This window comes from Marmota marmota, unplaced genomic scaffold, assembly GCF_001458135.2.
Source record: "Marmota marmota marmota unplaced genomic scaffold, marMar, whole genome shotgun sequence".
NCBI classification, from domain to species: domain Eukaryota; kingdom Metazoa; phylum Chordata; class Mammalia; order Rodentia; family Sciuridae; genus Marmota; species Marmota marmota.
The window spans coordinates 40,116,371-40,136,789 of NW_025999968.1; the positions used below are offsets into that span (position 1 = coordinate 40,116,371).

General features: G+C 34.7%; 1 protein-coding gene across 1 annotated transcript in view; it reads left to right on the forward strand.

Annotated features, from left to right (window-relative positions):
* Positions 1-20,419, forward strand: part of Chodl (chondrolectin) — a 353,866-nt gene that overhangs the window by 65,898 nt on the left and 267,549 nt on the right. Inside the window, exon 2 of the mRNA XM_048803528.1 lies at positions 3,640-3,716. The gene's annotated coding sequence lies outside the window, so the exon portion shown is untranslated. The remainder of the gene's footprint in view (positions 1-3,639; positions 3,717-20,419) is intronic.

Below are 20,419 nucleotides of genomic sequence, written 5' to 3' on the forward strand. Positions count from 1 at the left end.
GCTGAGACTAATCACCCAATAAATAGTCTAGTGTCTCAGCCAATGTGATTTTTTTTTTCAGTTCTTCAGTTAAAGTTGTGCTGGATGATAGATTAAATGACTCCTAGGGTACCAATATACCCACTGCCATGCTGCTTTCAAGGGTCTGTGGACTGCTTGATTGCTCCTGCCATGTTCAGTAACAATTTCCTAATTTTCAAATCCCAGAAACATTTTCTCAGTCCCTGTCTTCACTTTTCTGAGACATGTGATACAATCGACTGATTCCTGTTTTGAAACTTTCCTGGGTATCACAGAAGTCACTGTTTTGGTCTCCTTCTTCACCAAATGTCATTTCTCACTTCCTTCATCAGATTCTTTTATTCTGTCATCTCCTCACATATGATGTTTTTCAGAATCATTTCTTGGTCTTTTCCCTGTCTCACAGGATAACAGGCTCTCACCCTTTTCCAGGATTTCCATCCATACCTGCACACTGATCACTGCCACATCTGGACCTCTTCTTCAGGCCTCTCTTCTGCATTCCTCCTGCATTTTCTATTCAGTATCTCAAACCTGAATGCATCTCTATCCACACCACCAGTCTTCAGGAAATGACGCTTGTTGTTATTTCTTAAGTTTCTACTCTCTTTTCTGCTGGGTACTTCTCACTGGAATCAGATCAGGCCATCATTTTTGTTTCACTTCTTTATTATTTTAGTAATCTTCGAATTAAACAGCAATGTATTTGCTTATCCATCTCTGTCCTTAGAAAACTGTGAACTTCTGGCATGTAAGGACTGTGGCTTGTTGCCTCTCTATCCCTAATGCCTCACAATGTCCTCTATATTAAGTGCTCCATAAATGCCTGTTGACTCAACAGTACCCTGTATTTGGATGTTCATTTTTTGGGGGGGATTCTTTTGTCTCTGTGCCTTCGTATCAGACTTTGATGCTATTGTGTCCTATTTGTTTATCACTCCTTATGCTTGAGAATCAAGCTCAAGATCCTTGGAAGTGTCCACAGTCCCTGTGTTTATCAGTTCAGCTAGTGCTACCTAAAAGCAAGTTTGGCCCACAGTGAGCATCTTGTTGTAAGTGATCAGCTTTGAAAGGCTCCACTGGGAATCTAATCAATCTCTGTGAGTACAGACATCTTTTGCTGCTGCTTTCCAGGAAGCTGCCAGATGGCTCACAGAAAAGCATCCTTATTTAAAATCCTTTCAGAAGCGTCCTGGGAAAATATTTTGGGCAAGCATTCAAACAAGATCAGTGAGTGAAGCAGTGGCTAGGGGAAGGACATCATTTAGCTTACCTATCCCCAGCTGATCTTTGTGCTTGCTTCTGAGCAAAGACTGATTTATCAACTCATCACAGTTCCTAAACTCAAATTGCTAATTCTTAACAAGCATCTCCTATGAGCAGAGCAAAAAGAAATATCTTAATGATGCCTTTAAAATATGTCTTAGATATGGGACCATGTGGATAATAGGATTTTCATTAAAGAAAGACTAGTGGATGGGGCTGGGGATGTGGCTCAAGCGGTAGCACGCTCACCTGACATTCGCAGGGCACTGGGTTCGATCCTCAGCACCACATAAAAATAAAGATGTTGTGTCCACTGAAAACTAAAAAATAATTATTAAAAAATTCTCTCTCTCTCTCTCTCTCTCTCTCTCTCTCAAAAAAGAAAAAAGAAAGAAAGACTAGTGGATAATAATATATTATATATATATTCTCAAATATAAACAAGCTTTTGATGATAAATGCTCAGTATGTGTAGCTCAAAAAAGAATGGACAATAGTGAATGGATTTATTTGGAGAAAAACAAAGGCTCTAGTATTTGCTTCCCTAAGGTTTTCATTGTGTCTTCTTCAGTCTTTAATGTGACCACATCAAAAGAGGTTGGGATGTTAGAATTGGAGGCAAGACAAATTCAATTCCATGAAAAGAGTTTCTAGGAATTTTCCTGGTTCTGGATAGATCAAACCACATCAGTAAAATTAAATCTTCCAAATTGGGGACTGTATTACCCCATAGGTCAATGGGCATGTGTCCAGGGACCTATTTTAAAGGGCAAAGAAAGGCAGAAATACTTGGATTTTCTTGAAAATGTAGAATCCAGAACATTCATCTTTTCTTAAAGTATATAACTTAAACTTATAAAAATGGAGTACCTAACTTAAGCACAATAAATAAAATCAAGAATCAATAAATGGGATGGATTCAAATTAAAAACCTTCTTCTCAGCAAAGGAAACAATCAATAATGTGAGCAAAGTACCTACACATTTGGAGAAAATCTTTACCACATACACCTCTGATAAAGAATTAATCTCTAGGATATATAAAGAACTCAAAAAACTTAACACCAAAAGAACAAATAATCCAATCAATAAATGGGCAAAGAAACTGACTATATAATTCACAGAAGAAGAAATACAATTAATTAACAAATATATGAAAAAAATGTCCAATAACTCTAGCAATTAGGGAAATGCAAATCAAAACTACACTAAGATTTCATCTTATTCCAGTCAGAATGGCAATCATCAAGAATACAGGCAACAATAGGGGATGGGGTTGTAGGTCAGTGGTAGAGAGCTTGCCTCACATGTGTGAGGCCCTGGGTTCGATTCTCAGCACCACATAAAAAAATAAGCAAATAAAAATAAAAATATTGTGTCCATCTACAAATAAAAAGAAATTTTAAAAAAAGAATATAGGCAACAATAAATGTTGGTGAGGATGTGGGGGAAAAAGTACACTCATACATTGCTGGTGGGACTGCAAATTGGGTACAACCACAATGGAAAGCAGTATGGCGATTCCTCAGGAAATGTGGAATGGAACCACCATTTGACCCAGCTACCCCATTCCTGGGTTTATACACAAAGGACTTAAAATCAACATACTACAGTGATGCAGCCACATCAATTTTTATAGCAGTTCAATTTATAATAACAAAACTATGGAACCAACCTAGGTGTCCTTCAATAGATTAATGGATAAATGAAATACTATTCAACTTCAAAGAAGGATGAAATTATGATATTTGCTGGTAAATGGATGAGTTGGAGAATATCATGCTAAGCAAAATAAATCAATCCCCCAAAACTAAAGGCCAATGTTTTCTCTAAAATGTGGATGCTCATTCACAATGTGGGGAACACTAGAGAAGAATAGAGTTACCTTAGATTATGTGGATGGAAGTGAAGGGAGGGTAGGTTAGGGGATGTTGAGATAGGAAGGACAGTAGAATGAAACAGACATTATTGCTTTGTGTATATATGTGACTACATGACCAATGTGATTCTACAACATTACTCTCAGAAAAATGAGAAATTATTTCCTATCTATGTGTCAAAGTGCATAAATGCAGTCTACTGTCATGTATAACTAATTAAAACAAAAAATTTTAAAAATTTCCCTTTTTTGAAAATTGGAGCACATAAATAGTTTTTTTTCCCCCTGATAGATTGAACTTCTGTTCTACAATGTGAAGAATTGATGATGATATCAATTCTATTAGAGTGTGTTGAATGGGAGGTCAGGTTTAAATGCATTCAAAGTTTTGGTCTGAAAGGCAGATTTATCATGAGGTGAAGGTAGATTTGGACAGTGATTTCTGAAACACAATTCTCCTGATTTCTCTTCCAGGAGTCAGATGCAGATGGGCTAGCTGACCCTGAGGATGTGTCTGTGCTGTCTGGGATGGAGTAGCTTACTGGCCATCTGTGAGTAATTATGCATAATATCCATACCTGGGAGTAGGGAGCTGTTTTATCACCAGATGTGACCATTAAAAAAGAAACTCTCAGAAAAACTGGTGAGAAGCCAACTAGCTGATAAAATGACATTCTTTTCCCTGAAACACAAAAAGCCTTGAGAAAATAAGTTGTATTATAAATACAGTGAGCAAATACTAGATTAATAAATCTAGTGAGAACTGTTGTTAAAAAGGAAAACTTCCTCCATGGAAAGGTGGTCAACTAATTCTTCCCCAAAGAGCTGATGATGAAATGAATTTCCTTCACTCGCTCTTTTATTCAGGTTAGATGTGCCAGGCAATCCATTCTAATATCCAGGGCTGTTCACTTCACGGATCATGTTCCAAAAAGGAGTGCGTTAAAACCCTCCTAATTTTCTCATGTTTTTTTTTTTTACCAATAGTTTACTCATAATTACACAGAGAAACATCCGATTGAGAAAATGGTGGTAGAACAGAGCGCCATCATTGTCATCATGCTTCCAACTGGAAAAAAAGACTTTCCCCCTCTCTTTCTTTGCCTTTAGTTTCTATATATTTTTAAAATTCCTTCCTGCTATTCATCTGTAGGTATGCCACTATTGTGTTCTGCCTCTCTCAAGTGCCTGCAATCAGTTCACCCATTTATGACCCTTTTCATTAATGCTAAGAGAAAAGCATGAGAAAAATAAAGGGATTTAGCTAAAATGAAATCACTTTATATCTAATCTGTTAATGGCTTTTATTCTCCCTCAATAGAACAACTTGCCAAAAAAATCACAAACATACACAGTTATGAGAAAATGTATTCAGAGTGCATAATCATACCCTGTTATTTGTGTTTGACTATGAAAGTCAAAAAGTATTTAATCAAGAGACTTGTTAAATCAGAGATTATACAAATTAACATGACATTCATGTTTTGAAATTACTTTTAGAAAGAAAAACTACCTTTGAAGCTGAAATTAAATAAAAGAATTCTTTTAGGGATCAAACCCATCTCATCTAGACAACGATAGATACATGTGTTTTGTATTTTACATGTGAATAACATGAAGAAAGCAATAAAACTTAGTAGAATAAAAAGGAAATTAAAAATACAGAAAGGATTGGTGGAATGAGTCCATATATATGCACAGATATAAACACATACACATACATCCTGTGCATGAAAATGGTCAAGCCAAAGGGAATTAATATATTTAAGTTTATAAAATAAACAGTTCAGTTTAGCAGAGACTGCAGGGGACATGACTGTGGCCATGCTATAAAGGGGAATATCTGTTTTTCACAGTAATTAGGTTACATATATTTGCGGTGAGTAGAACATGTTGTCTTTTATGCAGAAATTTGTTCCAGTCTGTTTCAGTGTTGTTGTTTTTTTCCCTCTAAAGGTATGCTTTAAATTATTTGTTTCCAACAGATTTGAGGTTTTTATTTTCCAGACAAAATATTTCTGGTTTAACAATTAGTGAATGCCCATCAGCATTGCCAAATTCTCCCTTCCCTTTGTGAACTGTCTACCATAATTGATGTTCACTGTCAGTCTGGATATCTTAAATTTGGTTTGCATGATCTGTTTCAGGTTTGCTTGATTTATTTTGATCAAGTTAACCAGATAACTGTCCATTGCCATTTTTAATATGCGCCACGGTGCTACAAATGTGTTAGGTAAGAAACGGCTGGTTTCCCCCTGTCCTGTTTTAACACTTTCCTTTGTTACATGTAGACAAATGGAAGTCAAGAACATCTGGAAACAATCAGTAAACAACAGTTTGGAAATTTATGCTTCATTTAGACTTGACATTCTTCAGAAAAAAAACTATACATAGAATAATTAAATTTACATTTTAATTTCATCTGGAAAAGTCATCTACTTTATATCTCTAAAACCATTAATTTCCCATTTTCATTGTCATTGTCCTAATCTAGCGATAATTGTACTCTGCCCCCTTGCCTCTTCAAAATGTACATGTCTGGTCTCCAGTCATAAGAATTTTCTTCTTAAAACTTACAATGAGGCATCCTGTCACTTTTCACTTCATAAATGTCTGAAGTCTGCAAACAGACTCATGCTGTCTGCCTGTCTCTTTGCATAGTTTAGTGTTGACTCTTAGGTTCCTTGCTATGGTCTGCGTTTCCCAATATTCTTGTCAGGATGCCTTTCTGTATCTTAAATCATTAGTGTTGGATCTTTTCCATATAGGGTGATATTTGGACTGAATGGTTTAACCTGTTGAAATCCATTGTCACCCAGTTTCTACCCAACTCAGACCAACCCCTAAACTTGTCCTACTTTAGAGTTTAGCTCACTTCTGGGAGCCACCCCTTCCTTCTAATAACCAGTTTTGATGAAAGTGTATGTTCAAAACATGTGTATTTTACAGTTTTCATTCTTGACACATTAATCATTCCTCAAGTACTATTTGTATAATGTTAATTATACGTACATCTTATACACAAACAAAAGTATAAACCCGATGAAGGAAAATCCAGGTCTTGTGAAACTCTGAATTCTCCTTCTCTTCTCCCTAATGTTTATCATAGTGACAAACACAAAGTGTGACCTGATAAGCTTTGACTAAATGGAAACCAATAGGAACAATACAAAGTTTATTTGGAACTTTTCATATTACAGAGCATTTCTCTTAGTTGGAAGAAGACAGCTCTCTTTGTTATTCTCACTGCTAATTTTTATGTACTTGGAACTTTTGCCATTTCAGAGCCCAGGGATTGTGTCTTTCAACTCTAGAAATCAAAGGACCTTTAAGAATATCTTTCTTTGTACTCCAGGATTAAGGGTTTTCAAGATGGCATCAATGGTTTTTTTGTAATTTTGAAAAAAATATATATTCCAGGAATGTGGACACCTAGGGTATTTGTTTAAGTTGTTACTTTTAAGAATTATCAATTTATTCTTTTGCTCAACATAACTAAATGAAACCATTGCTCCCCTGATTTCCTCCAATTTATGGATTGAGAGCATAAATAAGTTGCTTCAAATGCCAAAGTCTTGGGTAATTTTTTTTTTCATATTCACTTTATCCTAAATACTCATCTTCAGCTTTCTTAAGTAAATGATGAAAAGATAAAATAGGTCAGGAAAGATAAAATAGTTCTACAAATTATACTGTAGAGCACTTTATGGTCATATAAAAATTAAATGATAAATACTTACATGCATATCTTGAGTTTTTTGAATTCATATTTTGGATATGAGAGAAAAGAGGTGAATACATAGCAGAAGAGAAAATAAGAAAAATATGTGAGATATAGAGAAGGAATATGCTAAAATAATGCTAAGAATGCCATTTGAATTACTAGTTTCTCTCTCTCTTTCTCTCTCTCTCTCTATCTATCTATCTACACACACACACAAATTTGCAACAAGCTGACAACTAGAGTTTTTTTTTCATCTTAAATGCTGAATACATTTTCATTAGAAAATTATTATTTGATTATACTACATTTTGAAGAGGTCCTACTTTTTTTTTTCTTAATGATAGTATACCAAAGAAGCTTGAGACCTCATTACTAGACATTTCCTAAGGATTCTGTTCCAAGAATTCCACATACTTCTTACTCAATAGCCTTGTTAGGTTAATATCTACTAGAAAATGCATCCAGGACAAAGTAATACTTAGGAAACAAGACTCTTGTTCTACACTTTTTTTCCGCTTTGCAATTCTCTTCTTCTTGTCAACCTCTAGCAATGAAAAGATAAAGTTAAAGAAATGATTCAGAAAATACATGTAGGGTAGAGTCAGTTAAAAATCCAGATACAATGAATGGAATGAGAACTTGCAATAGTCTATCTGTTCCTCTGTGGTGGAGTGGGAGTTCTGTAGAAGCAGGTGCTCCTTCTTACCATATTCATTTCTCATTCTGAAAGCCTTATAATTTTTTTATGAACTTTGAAAAATAAGTGATGATTGGCTGGGGATACTGCTTAGTGGTGGAGCACTTACCTAGCATGTGTAAGGCCCTACGTTCAACAGATAGCACCAGGAAAGAAAACACAAGAAAATAAGTAATGTTTTACAAAACAACATCAATGAAGATATGAAGTACCAAAATAACAGTTACAATAAATAATCTGGTTAGTAGGGAGTCAAGTATGTTAAATATTGACTGCCTCTCTGGTTCTTTACTAATTTTTGGTTTAAATATAATTTATTCAAATAAAGATATCAGTGTCTTCTAACAGACTCTCCATTGGAAAAGGAAATAAATAAATGAATGAAAAAATGGCTTGATAAAATTATCTTTATGAAAGTTAGTTTTAAAGTCTTGAAATCTTGTGTATTTTATATCATGGTAGATATTTGAAAACTTCTTTGGTAAAAGATACATCAAAGGAGATAATTCCTTAAAAAAATAAAAATTAATCACAATGAAAGGTTCATTCATAAGTCAGTAAAGATGGAAGGTGAAATATATCAGGAGAATAGGCACTACCAAATATGAAATGATTTTATGGGGAAGGTACATTAGTGATGGGGTAATCAAAATATCCTTTTACTCTTTGTAGAAGAAGATCTACTCTGTTCATCATTCAAGACAGTCATTTGAAGTTGTGTTTGGAAAGACCAGTGATGTCTTCTCTAAGTTGCTAGTTATTATGCAATGTATGTTAATAGATTATAGATTCTGTTATGCTTAGAATTTTATACCAAACTCTTAAAAAGATGATTAAAATAGAAGTAGAAACTAAAAAACAATTTAGAAGAAATACATATACTTCAAACCAATTTTTTTCATTGAATTTACAGAAAGTCTGATTTAAAATGTTTTATAAACCCTTTCAGTGGCTGACTTCTATTTTTCTACTTCATATAGTATTATTTTTCTCATGACATACTATATTCTTGGCAGACTGTCCATTTTTTAGTTCCTTGAATCTATTCCATTTTCCCCTAAACTCAAGGCCTTAAATCCAGTGTTCATTCAATATTCTGCCACAAATACTCTTTCTTCACTCCTGGAAAACTCCTTACGTTCCAAGGGCTGGTGTCACCTTAAATATCATTCCCTCATCAGTGCTTTCTCTGACCACACTTACTCCAACATCCAAGAATCTTTGATTCTTATATTTAATTATATTAATAAATATAAGTGGCATAAGGTTTCTGAAATTTTATAACCCTTATTAAAATGCTAAACAATGAGATCAACAAATATTTTAACTGTTTAGAAATACCCAGTACAGATTTTAAAATTGTTTTGAACCATCAATCTTAAAATAATCAGTTATAGTTTTTAAAAGACCATGTTATCTTCTATTGCCTATAGTTCCTATGAGTGGCAGACTTTTGTTAACGTGACAAATCAAAACTGATAAAAGAAAAGACACAATTTGCTTATTTTTTTTCAAGTTTCTATACTTTTAGTTGGATGTCTGAGAAAGTAGTGGATAATTGGTGGTTTTTTATTTTAATCATCATCATAATAATATTTTGTTCCAGGAATCTCCAAGTTATATTTAAGGCCAAATATAATGCCTATACACATCATCCATTCAGCAAATATTTAATGAGCACCTTTTATATGCCAGTGAGAAGCTGGCTAAATTCCTGAAAGTCAATTCTCATTAATCAATTCATCAAGTTAAAAGTTATTGCTAATTGTTTCCTAACAGGCCTTTAGCTATTAAGTTATCAGGGTACATTCTATACTATAATTTTTAATATTACAATAGGGCAGATTACCCATGTTTGTTCAGCTTTTCTTATTATGCCCCTTTCCTTAATTATTTCTTTTCTGTTTATATCTTGTTTTTGGGGGAATGAGGGGTGTATCTTTTTTTCCCCCAATTTACTAAGATCATTTCAGTTTCTATTTCTGTCACTCAGACTGTAAGCAAAAATGACACACCTAAATAATCAGGTTCTCATCTTTTATTAGAATCATTACTATGTGTAGTAGTTGTGTGACATCAGCCCTGACTTCTAGGAGATGGTTCTTGAAATGCTTTCCAGGAAGATTTCAATCAATGGTATTAGCTTCTCCATAAAAACGTTTGTCCCTTTGTGTGGTGCCAACAATGTTTGTTGTACTGGGGATTGCAGTGTGCAGAAAGCTTTAAAGGAGACCATGGAAGAACAAAGTAAGAGGGTTTCCACATTTTAAATATGCTTTTACATTTATAAAATCATTCCTCATGACAACCCTGTCAGGGAGGTCATCTTCTTCCAGTATGTAGATGAGGAAACTAGCTCTTGAGGAGATTAACAAACCTGCTTACCATTTTTTTCATTAGTTCTTTACAGTCTGCCATTTTACCTCTGTGAGAGGCTGTAGGAGATGATCTCAAGAGCAGGCATTAAACACCCTATCAGTGCAGAGGTAGCAAGTTTGGGGATCATACTGAAGCCAGAATTAGACAGGCAGTTGGTATAGATAGGTAAATCAAGTCAGGTTGGCAGAGCAAGGAGGCCAATTTGAGTGAGCCCTGGAAGTTGGAGACTGCCCTCTGAGGGACTGAAATGCCTTCAGAGGCATTTCTCCATCCTAATCAAGATAACCTGGCCCTGCCCCAACCTGTTGCTAAGGTAACCTGTCCCAGGGATTGTCCTTCTCTACAGGGACTTGTTAATTAGGCCCCCTTCCTGCCCAGATAACTCCATCGTGGCTCCTCCAGCCTGTCTGCTTCTCATCTTTTGGCCATCCCCCTGAGCATCTCCTGGGCCTAGTCACATATGCAGGGAGGAGAGAGATTAGGGAAAAAGAGCAGGAGAACAAAGGAAGACTACAATATAGAAAAAAAGGCAGAACTCCCTCACTTCTGGGGATAGCAGGATACCAGCTATGGCCCCCTTTTCCCTCCCGGGAGAAGTTTATGTTACCCCTTTTTAAATAAACCCTGCTTTATATGCTTGCCTCAGTGTGCTTCTCTAATATCATACTTCAACATGTGAGAAAGCAGGACTTGTCACCAGTAACTGGTGGCATCCATATCTTAAGGCTACCTTAAGGCATTGTTTGTTTTTATCTATTTTTAAAAAAATATTTCCTCTTTCTTTTGGTGACGGGGATCGAGCCCAGGCAAGCACTCTACCATAGAGCCACATCTCTAATCCTCACTGTAGACTTTTAAAAACTTCTTAAAAAATAATTGAATGGTAAAAGGTAGAGGAAAAACAAGTTTTGGCTTTGGAGATACATTTGTTTTCTGTTGTTGGCATAACAAATTACAATGGATTTAGCAGCTTAAAAGAATTCTATTTGTTATCTTGCAATTCTCTAGATCAGAAGTTCTAGTTGCTTTGTCTGGGTTCTCTGCTCTGGGTATCACCAGAAAGAAATCAATAACTGGTCTCCTAATGGGGGGTACTGGAAGAGCCCATTTCCAGAATTAATCATGTTGATGAAAGATTTGAGTTTTTTTTTTTTTTTTTTTTTTCTCTTGCTTTCAGCAGAGAGCTGCCCTCAATTGCAGCATGAACTCTTTGGTTTGTGAATGTGCATTGCCACATCTCAGTCAGCAGTGGTGGGCTAACTCCTTCTCATGTGTGGAATTTCCTTTGCCTTCCTCTTCCCCTTTCATTTGTACAACATTTCACCACTTTCAAGGGCCTGTGAGATTGGATGAGGCCCATCTGGATAATTCAGGATCCCTTACCTTTTGATATCCTTTTCCATGTAAATAAAATGGTCATAAATTCCAGGTATTAGGATGTGGACATCTTTGGGATCATTCTGCCTACCACAGGCAGGATTGAAAGAGGAAAAACGTTTTCTCTATTAAGAAATATACTCAAAGGAATTCTTAATATATTTTGTTAGATAAAATTTAAGTACAGGATGCCATGTTTAATATTGGTTTTCATGCTTAGTTGAAATTTGTGGGTAAATATGCAACACCATAGTTTAGGGTCTTTTTATCTTCCACTTTTGGTGTAGGCCGTTTTATTTGGATTTCTTAGTTCTAATTTATGACTTTTCAAGCATAATTAAATTTAAATTTTTTTGCTTGTCCTTTTGCTATACATTTTTCTTGATCACTACTAATGTAGTTTATACAGCTTTATTTGAATTTTTATGGTGATTTACATTATGACTGAAGACAGAGGTTTGGAAATCCTGTTTCACTTCTAAAGATCTGAAAGTTGAAGAAGTAAAAGGTTGGCAGTAATGAATTATGAATGGTAACTTGTATTTCATTTGGAAAATTTTTTCCTTGAGGAATTGTGCTTTGTATTGTTTTTCAAATTAAATGTCACTTAGGGCTTTATGCAGTTTCTTAAACTCTTTAAATTAGCAAATTATTCTTATTCCAAAGAACCCAAAGCAGTTCAAGGTTCAACTGGGTTTCATTATGATGTCAGGGGTGCCTCTGCTTCACTCCTCCAAAAATGTTCTCTTCCATGGTTTCTGTTCCTACTTCAATAGGAAAATATTGACATAAATTAAAAGTGAGCACTGAGTTGCTCTTTTGGGAATTGCCCCCTCCTTTTCTTCCTGTACTGACATTAACATCGTCCATTTCATTTTGCCTGGAGACAGAATCTGTTATATCAGTTTCTCATCTACATTTTGCTTGAGAAAAAATGTGGAAGACAGCTGTTTTTATGTTGAAATGGATCCAGTTTCTACTAAGTCTCTCCTAAGAGCTTATGGGGGTTTATTTTTAACTCTGTCAGAATTAATTTGGACTAAAGTATAAATGACCACTGTTGTCCCTACCTAATTTTTTAAAGAATGTGTGGTCACCCCTGCCTCTGATTAAGCAGTAGACATGTACACTCCCAAGTAAAATAGAAAAATACCACTTCAGGGAAAACTAACGTATTTACTCAATTCCTGTTGTGGTCCTTTGACTTGACTAATATTTTCACCAATTGATCAGGAATTTAAAAGAAGTTATTAAATCATTTAAGCAACAAACCTGAGTAATTTATAAAGTCCCTATGTAAAGACATTGCTCTAATTTATGTACCAGTTTGTGGCTGATGGTGAGAGTAAAGTGTGAAGAGGAAAATTATGTTGCATTAAATTCCATTGAAAATCTTTCCCCCTGGGAGATCAGCTTCCATTCTTGGGCTTTGGGGAAAATTGGACTTTCTTTTCATGACCTGGTAAGAGAAAAAACATAACAGTTCTTACACACTTCTGAGGAGCATGACTCCCTCTCACCTCATTTGGCCTCTGGTTGTTGAGTCCTCGAATTGCATCTGAGTGCATGTGACTATGACACATGCCTGTAAATTGAGGGTAGGGATAAATTCCCATCTCTCTCTCTGTTCCATTCTTCACTTTGAAAAGGATGAGATCAAAGCCTGGGCTCCAGAGTGGACTCGATCTCCTGATCTCCTGATTCATAGCTCTATTCCTTGTCAATTTATATGTGATCTTCAGTGAGTCTTAGTTTCCATGTGAAATTGGGAGCTTAATACTAAGGACTCCAGTTGTGTACGTAGAACACCCTGGACTTTCCAGTCTCATTGCAGGCAGTTAGCAAATAATAATTAGTAGTTATTATTATTGTTAACTATTATAAAAACTCTCAGGTCCCTGTATTTAAGGAATGTATTCCAGGTATGGGAAACACATATGAATAGAAACAAAGCAGTTATTGTCATTGCTTAAGAAACACATGTTTGGAACCCTGCTCTGCAGGTGGCTTCACCCCCACAGTGTGCTCTGAGTGCTTAGGTGCAGCCAGAAGGAACTTTCAGAGCTCTGCTTTGTCTTTGTAGTTTATTAATCTGCTACCATGGAAACAGGTATTTAAATTCTCAAAAAAAACCCAAGAAAACAGATTTAAACAAAGCCCTGTTTCAAATAATATGTTGGTGATGGGCAGTGTGTTTCTTTCTTTTTAAGAAAGTATGATTCTTAAGTGACTAACCTCATTTTTGGCAATCTGATTTGAGTTTCCATGGAAACGGAAGTGACAGCTGAGGTTTCCAAGCTCTTGTAACTGATGGGGCTCAGGTTAAGTCTTGTAAATGTCAGTTGTCCCAAGGCACCTAAAGGAGCCAACAGAAATAAGAGTCAGCTATATCTCTAGGGAAAAGGAAGGAACAATAAATCAAACATTTACAAAATTATACATACATAATCCTACAAGTTGGAGAAAAGCATGTGAGATGGGTAGGCTGAGAGAGACTCATCGTTGTAATCGTTGTAATTTGAGGTTGAAAGTTATGTGACCTAGCCTTATACCAAACACCATTTCTTATTGGCCAAGCAGCTTCTTTACTAAATATTTTTGTTACTCTGAGTACAAGCATACTGGAAAAAGGCTGAAAAGTTGAAGTATTAATAAAATGTCACAAAATGGTCATACTGTTTGTTAGCATGAGAACTGTGAAGGAAGAAAAATGAAATGAAAATGTATAAAAGCCAAATTTAGAAAGACAGATGTGTTTGTATGACACAGGCCCCAAATATTTGTTTGTATTTTTTGTAGAGATCTTTCCTTTCCTTTTTTCCACCCCTTCGCTCTCTTTTTTTGCAGTGCTGGGCATTAAACTCAGGACCTCACACATGCTACGAATGTGCTCTACCACAAGGTATAACTCAAGCTCCAAGATTTTTCTGATTCTTCATTGTTAATAATGATGCTATATATTTTCCAGTTAAAAATTTAAAAAAAGACTTTCCAGAAATTCCACATTAAATTGGAAGAAAAAAAAATTAGACTTTCATGTCTGTCTTGAATTCCTAAAATGTAGTCTAAAACCAAAGGCCACTCCTCACCCCCAACTCAAGTATATTTTGTTGTTAGAGTAAATAGGTCATGATAAATGAAAAAGGGAGGTAGGGAAAAGAAGTTCCTGAGGCTGATATCAAACATGGAACCTCCTGCCTCAGCCTCCTAAGTTACTGGAATTACAGATGTGCATCACTGTGCCCTATTTATGTGAGTCTTTATTGCTTTATTATATCCCTATGAGAAGAGATGTACCTCTGAATTGTTTTGTGATTGGTGAGGATCATCCAGCATAGGCTACTGTGACCACCAGATCCTTTACTAAAACTCTTATTTTGGTCCTGTGGGTATTTATAAATTTTTAAATATATAAGAATTTTCAAAAACAAAGATTTTTATAAAGGAAAGGAAACAAAAGATTTGGTTGAGAACTAAGTTTGCTTTATGGCACGAATTATGTACACTTTCTCAACATTTAAGCACAACGTTGGAAAACGACATTTATATAAGGAAGTAACTTCATTTTTTATCTCTCTTAGAAATTATCTTATTATAGAAAACTTTACTATTTCTTTGTTATAAAACTACTGCATTCTGCACTCTTCTCAAAAAGCTTTTATAAATGCAAGAGAGTATTTAAAAAGTCATTCAGATATTGCCATCAAGTTAGCATTCACATGTGAAGCGTCACATATAAAATCCCCTCACTTACGTTGTAAATTTTAACATAATTCTAATCATAACATTCTTTTCCATCTATACTCTCATATATATACTTACATAATTCCCCTCCCCCTGCAGGGCTTGTTATGGAACCCAGGGTTCCTATGTGCCAGGCAAATGCTCTATCACTGAGCTACACCCCCAAACCCTTTACATGTATTATAAACATAAATTTAATCACAATTCGTGTACACTTTCCAACCTACTCTATTTTAAATCTTGAATGTGTCATAAGAACCATTCCATACATATAACCAAAGGAAAGGAGTAATACTAACGTTAGTAGTGGCTTTGCTCTATTCCACTGTGTGTATGTACTACTCACCATTTAACAGTGTCCCTATTTTGAGGACACGAACATCATTTTTCTTTCACATTATTTATAAACTTCTTATAAATATCTTTAAACGTACATCTTGTGAATTTGGTTATTTCCTTAGATACATTTCTAAAAATAGTATTTTATAGTTAGGGGATATATACATGTTTAAGGTTTTAGGTAGAAAGTGTAGATTTTCCTCCAGGAACTTATAACAGTTTACGCCACTTTCTCAATGCTTAAATAACTCGTTTCCACACATCTTCACTGAGACTCATTCTTAGCATTTGATTTTTGTTAATTGGATAGATGAAATATTTCATAATTGTTACTTTATTTGAATTTCCTTTATTACTAATCAAACTTATTTCATGCATTAAAAGCTAATTGGTTTCATGTTATTTGCCCATTTTTAGAGAAAAAAAATATATATGTATATATATACTAATAATAGCTTATATTGAAGTATAATTGATATACAAAGAAATGCACATATTTAATATGTGCAATTTGATGAGTTTGGATTCATGATACCATCACTGCAATCAAGGAAATAGGCATAGCACTTCCCAAAATTTTCCTGTTTCCATTGGCTGTGTGTGTGTGTATTAAGAACATTTAACATGAGATATACCTTCCTAATAAAGTTTGAAGTACACAATATTGTATTATTAACTATAGATACTAGGTTATACAGTAGACCTGTAGAAGTTATTCATCTGGTGTAATAGAAACTTTGTACCCAATGAAGAACAATTTCATTTTTCCCGTCTCTGCCTAACTCCTTGCAACCATCACTGTAGTCTCTGCTTTTATTTGTGAGTTTGATTATTTTAGGTACTGCTATAGACGGAATCATGCTGTGTTTCTTTCTGTGACTGGCTTATTTGATTTAGCATGATGTCTTCCAGATATATACATATTGTCACAAATGGAGAATTTCCTTTAAGGCTAACTAGTATTTCATTGTGTGTATACACTGCAGTTTCTGTAACTGTTCATCTCTCTGTGGACTCTTGATTTGTTTCTATATTTTGGCTATTGGAAATAATGCTACCATAAAAAAGGGAGTGCAACTATTATTGTGAGGTGTTGATTTTAAATCATCTTGATATATATATATATATATATATATATATATATATATATATATATATATATATATATATATNATATATATATATATATATATATATATATATAATCATTAGTGAGATAGCTGGGTCATATGGCAGTTCTTTTTGAAAAATTTTGAGGAGCCTGTGTACGATTTTCCATAGCCTCTACGTTATTCTCTTTATATAGAAATGATAATAACCCTTGACCAAAAATATAAAAATATTTTTCGGTTTATCTTCTGCATCTGAAAAAATTTTTAATTTAAAAATTTCATTTTTTATGCAGTCAGTCATACTAATCTTTTTCTTTATTAATTTGGCCCATTTTACAATTTGTTTAAAGGATTTCCTTGCCAGAAATGTATATCAACAGACATTTAGACTTCCTTCTAATTTTTTCATTCATACTTATGTTGATTTGTAACTTATTTTAGTATAAGATTGGAGATATAAATATTTCTTTTTATGAAATTGAATTCATTTACTTTCACATCAGTTTTTCCACTGATTTGAAATCCTCCATTGTAACTTATTTGATCTTTAGAGCCTTACCTTTAGGGAGTCTGTCCTTTCTATTGATAAGTTTTCTAGTTTGGCAGTTACATTGCACTATTTATTCTACCTTTCTAACAGATCTTAGTATATATATTTTAAAAAATTATTCTAATTTATTATGCATGACAGCGGAATGTATTACAATTCGTATTACATGTATAGAGTACAATTTTTCATATCTCTGGTTGTATACAAAGTATATTCACACTATTTGTATCTCCATACATGTATTTTGGATAATGATGTCCATTTCATTCCACCATCATTTCTAACCCCATGCTTCTTCCCTTCCCCCCCACCCCTCTTCCCTATATAGTGTTTGTCTATTCCTCCCATGCTCCCTCTCCCTACCCCACTATGAATCAGCCTCCTTATATCAGAGAAAACATTCGGCATTTGGTTTTTTGGGATTGGCTAACTTCACTTAGTATTATCTTCTCTAACTCCATCCATTTACCTGAAAATGCCATTATTTTATTCTTTTTTTATTGCTGAGTAAAATTCCATTGTGTATATATGACACATTTTTTTATCCATTCATTTATTGAAGGGCATCTAGGTTGGTCCCACAGTTTAGCTATTGTGGATTGTGCCGTTATAAACATTGATGTGGCTGTGTCTTTGTAGTATGCTGTTTTTAAGACCTTTGGGAATAGACCGAGGAGTGGCATAGCTTGGTCAAGTGTGGTCCCATTCCCAGTTTTCCAAGGATTCTCCATACTGCTTTCCATATTGGCTGCACCAATTTTCAGTCCCACCAGGAGTGTATGAGTGTGCCTTCCCCCCCACATCCTTGCCAACGGTTATTGTTGTTTGTATTCTTGATGGCTGCCATTCTGACTGGAGTGAGATGAAATCTTAGAGTGGTTTTGATTTGCATTTCTCTAATTGCTAGAGATGTTTAACATTTTTTCATGTATTTGTTGATTGATTGTACATCATCTTCTGATTGATTGGGTTATTTGTTTTTTGGTATTTAGCTTTTTGAGTTTTTGTATACCCTAGAGATCTGAAGTGTGAGGGGTAAAAATTTGCTCCCAAGACGTACGCTCTCTGTTCCCCTCACTGATTGTTTCTTTTGCTGAGAAGAAGCTTTTTAGTTTGAATACATCCCATTTATTGATTCTTGATTTTAATTCTTGCACTATAAGAGTCTTATTAAGGAAGTTGGGGCCTAATCTAACATGATGGGTCAAACGGTGGTCTCATTCCCAGTTTTTCAAGGAATATCCATACTGCTTTCCATATTGGCATTTGCCTACATTTCTTTCTATCAAATGCAGGGTTTCTGGTTTAATTCCTAAGTCCTTGCCCTACTTTGAGTTGAATTTTGTGTAAGTGAGAGATAGGGGTTTAATTTCATTTTGCTGCATAGGGATTTCCAGTTTTCCCAGCACCATTTGTTGAAGAGGCTTTCTTCTCTCCAATGCATGTTCTTGGCACCTTTGTCTAATATAAGATAATTGTAGTTTTGTGGGTTAGTCTCTCTGTCTTCTATTCTGTACCATTGGTCTACCAGTATGTTTTGGTGCCAATACCATGCTGTTTTTGTTACTATTTCTTTGTAGTATTGTTTAAGTTCTGGTATCTGCCATCTGCTTCACTCTTTCTGTTAAGGATTGCTTTAGCAATTCTGGTCCTCTTATTTTTCCAGATGAATTTCATGACTGCTTTTTCTATTTTTATGAGGAATGTCATTGAGATTTTGATTGGAATTGCATGAAATGTGTACAGTGCTTTTGGAAGTATGATCATTTTGATAATATTAATTCTGACTATCCAAGAGCAAGATAGATCTTTCTATCTTCTAAGGTCTTCTTTGATTTCTTTCTTTAGGGTTCTGTAGTTTTCATTATCTAGATCTTTCACCTCTTTCATTAAATTGATTCCCAATTATTTTTTTGAGGCTTTTGAGAATGGGGTAGTGTTCCTCATTTCCCTTTTTGAGGATTTGTCACTGTTATACAGAAATGTCTTTGATTTATGGGTCTTAATTTTATATCCTGCTACTTTGCTGAATTCATTGACTAATTCTAGGAGTTTTCTGGTGGGACTTTTAGGGTCTTCTAGTCAGCAAATAGTGCCAATTTGAGTTCTTCTTTTCCTATGTGTATCCCTTTAATTTCTTTTGTCTGTCTAATTGCTCTGGCCAGTGTATCAACAATTTTGTTAAATAGAAGTGGTGAAAGAGGGCATCCCTATCTTTTTCCAGTTTTTAGAGAGAATACCTTCAATTTTTCTCCATTTAGAATGATGTTGCCTTGGCATTAGCATAGATAGCATTTATGATGTTGAGATATGTTTCTGTTATCCCATTTTTTTCTAGTGTTTTAAACATGAAGGGGTGCTGTATTTTGTCAAATGCTTTTTTGCATCTATTGAGATGATCATATGGTTCTTATCTTTAAGTCTGTTGATATGATGAATTACATTTATTGATTTCCATATGTTGAACCAAAATTGCATCCCTGGGATGAATCCCACTTGATCATGGTGCACAGTCTTTTAAATATGTTTTTGTATTCAATTTGCCAGAATTTTATTGAGATATTACACTATGGGTACTGCCTTCATAGTGTCCCAGAGATTTCGATATCTTGTGTCAGTATTCTCATTCACCTCTAAGAATTTTTTAATCTCATTCTTGATGTCTTTTGCAACCCATTTTTCATTCAGTAGCATATTTTTTTAGTCTCTGAAACTTCAGATATTGGTCTGAAGAGTATTGGTATTAGTTCTTCTTTAAAGGTCTTGCAGAACTCAGCTGTGTATTCATCTGGTCCTGGGGTTTTCTTGGTTAGTAGGCTTCTAATGGTGTCTTCTATTTCACTGCTTGATATTAGTCTGTTTAAATTGTGTATATCATTCTGTGTTGTGGCCAATTTGACTCTTGAACTTGAGAGGAATTTGTTTGATAAGCATATATTCTCCATTGTTTGGGGCATATCTATTTATAATTGTTATGTCTTGTTGTTGTATGGTTCCCTTGAGCAGTATGAAATGTCCTTTTTTATCCCCTTTGGTTAACTTTGCTTGACATCTACTTTATTTGATATGAGGATGGTAATTCCTGCTTGCTTCCACAGTCCGTGTGAATGGTATGATTTTCCCCAACCTTTCACCTTCAGTCTATGGATGTCTTTTTCTATCAGGTGAGTTTCCTGGAGGCAGCATGTTGTTGAGTTCTTTTTTTTTTAATCCAATATGCTAGCCTACATCTTTTGATTGGTGAGTTTAGACCATTAAAACTCAGGGTTATTATTGAGACATGATTTTCCAGGCACTTTAGTTTTTTTTTTTTTTTTTTTTTTTTTTTTTTT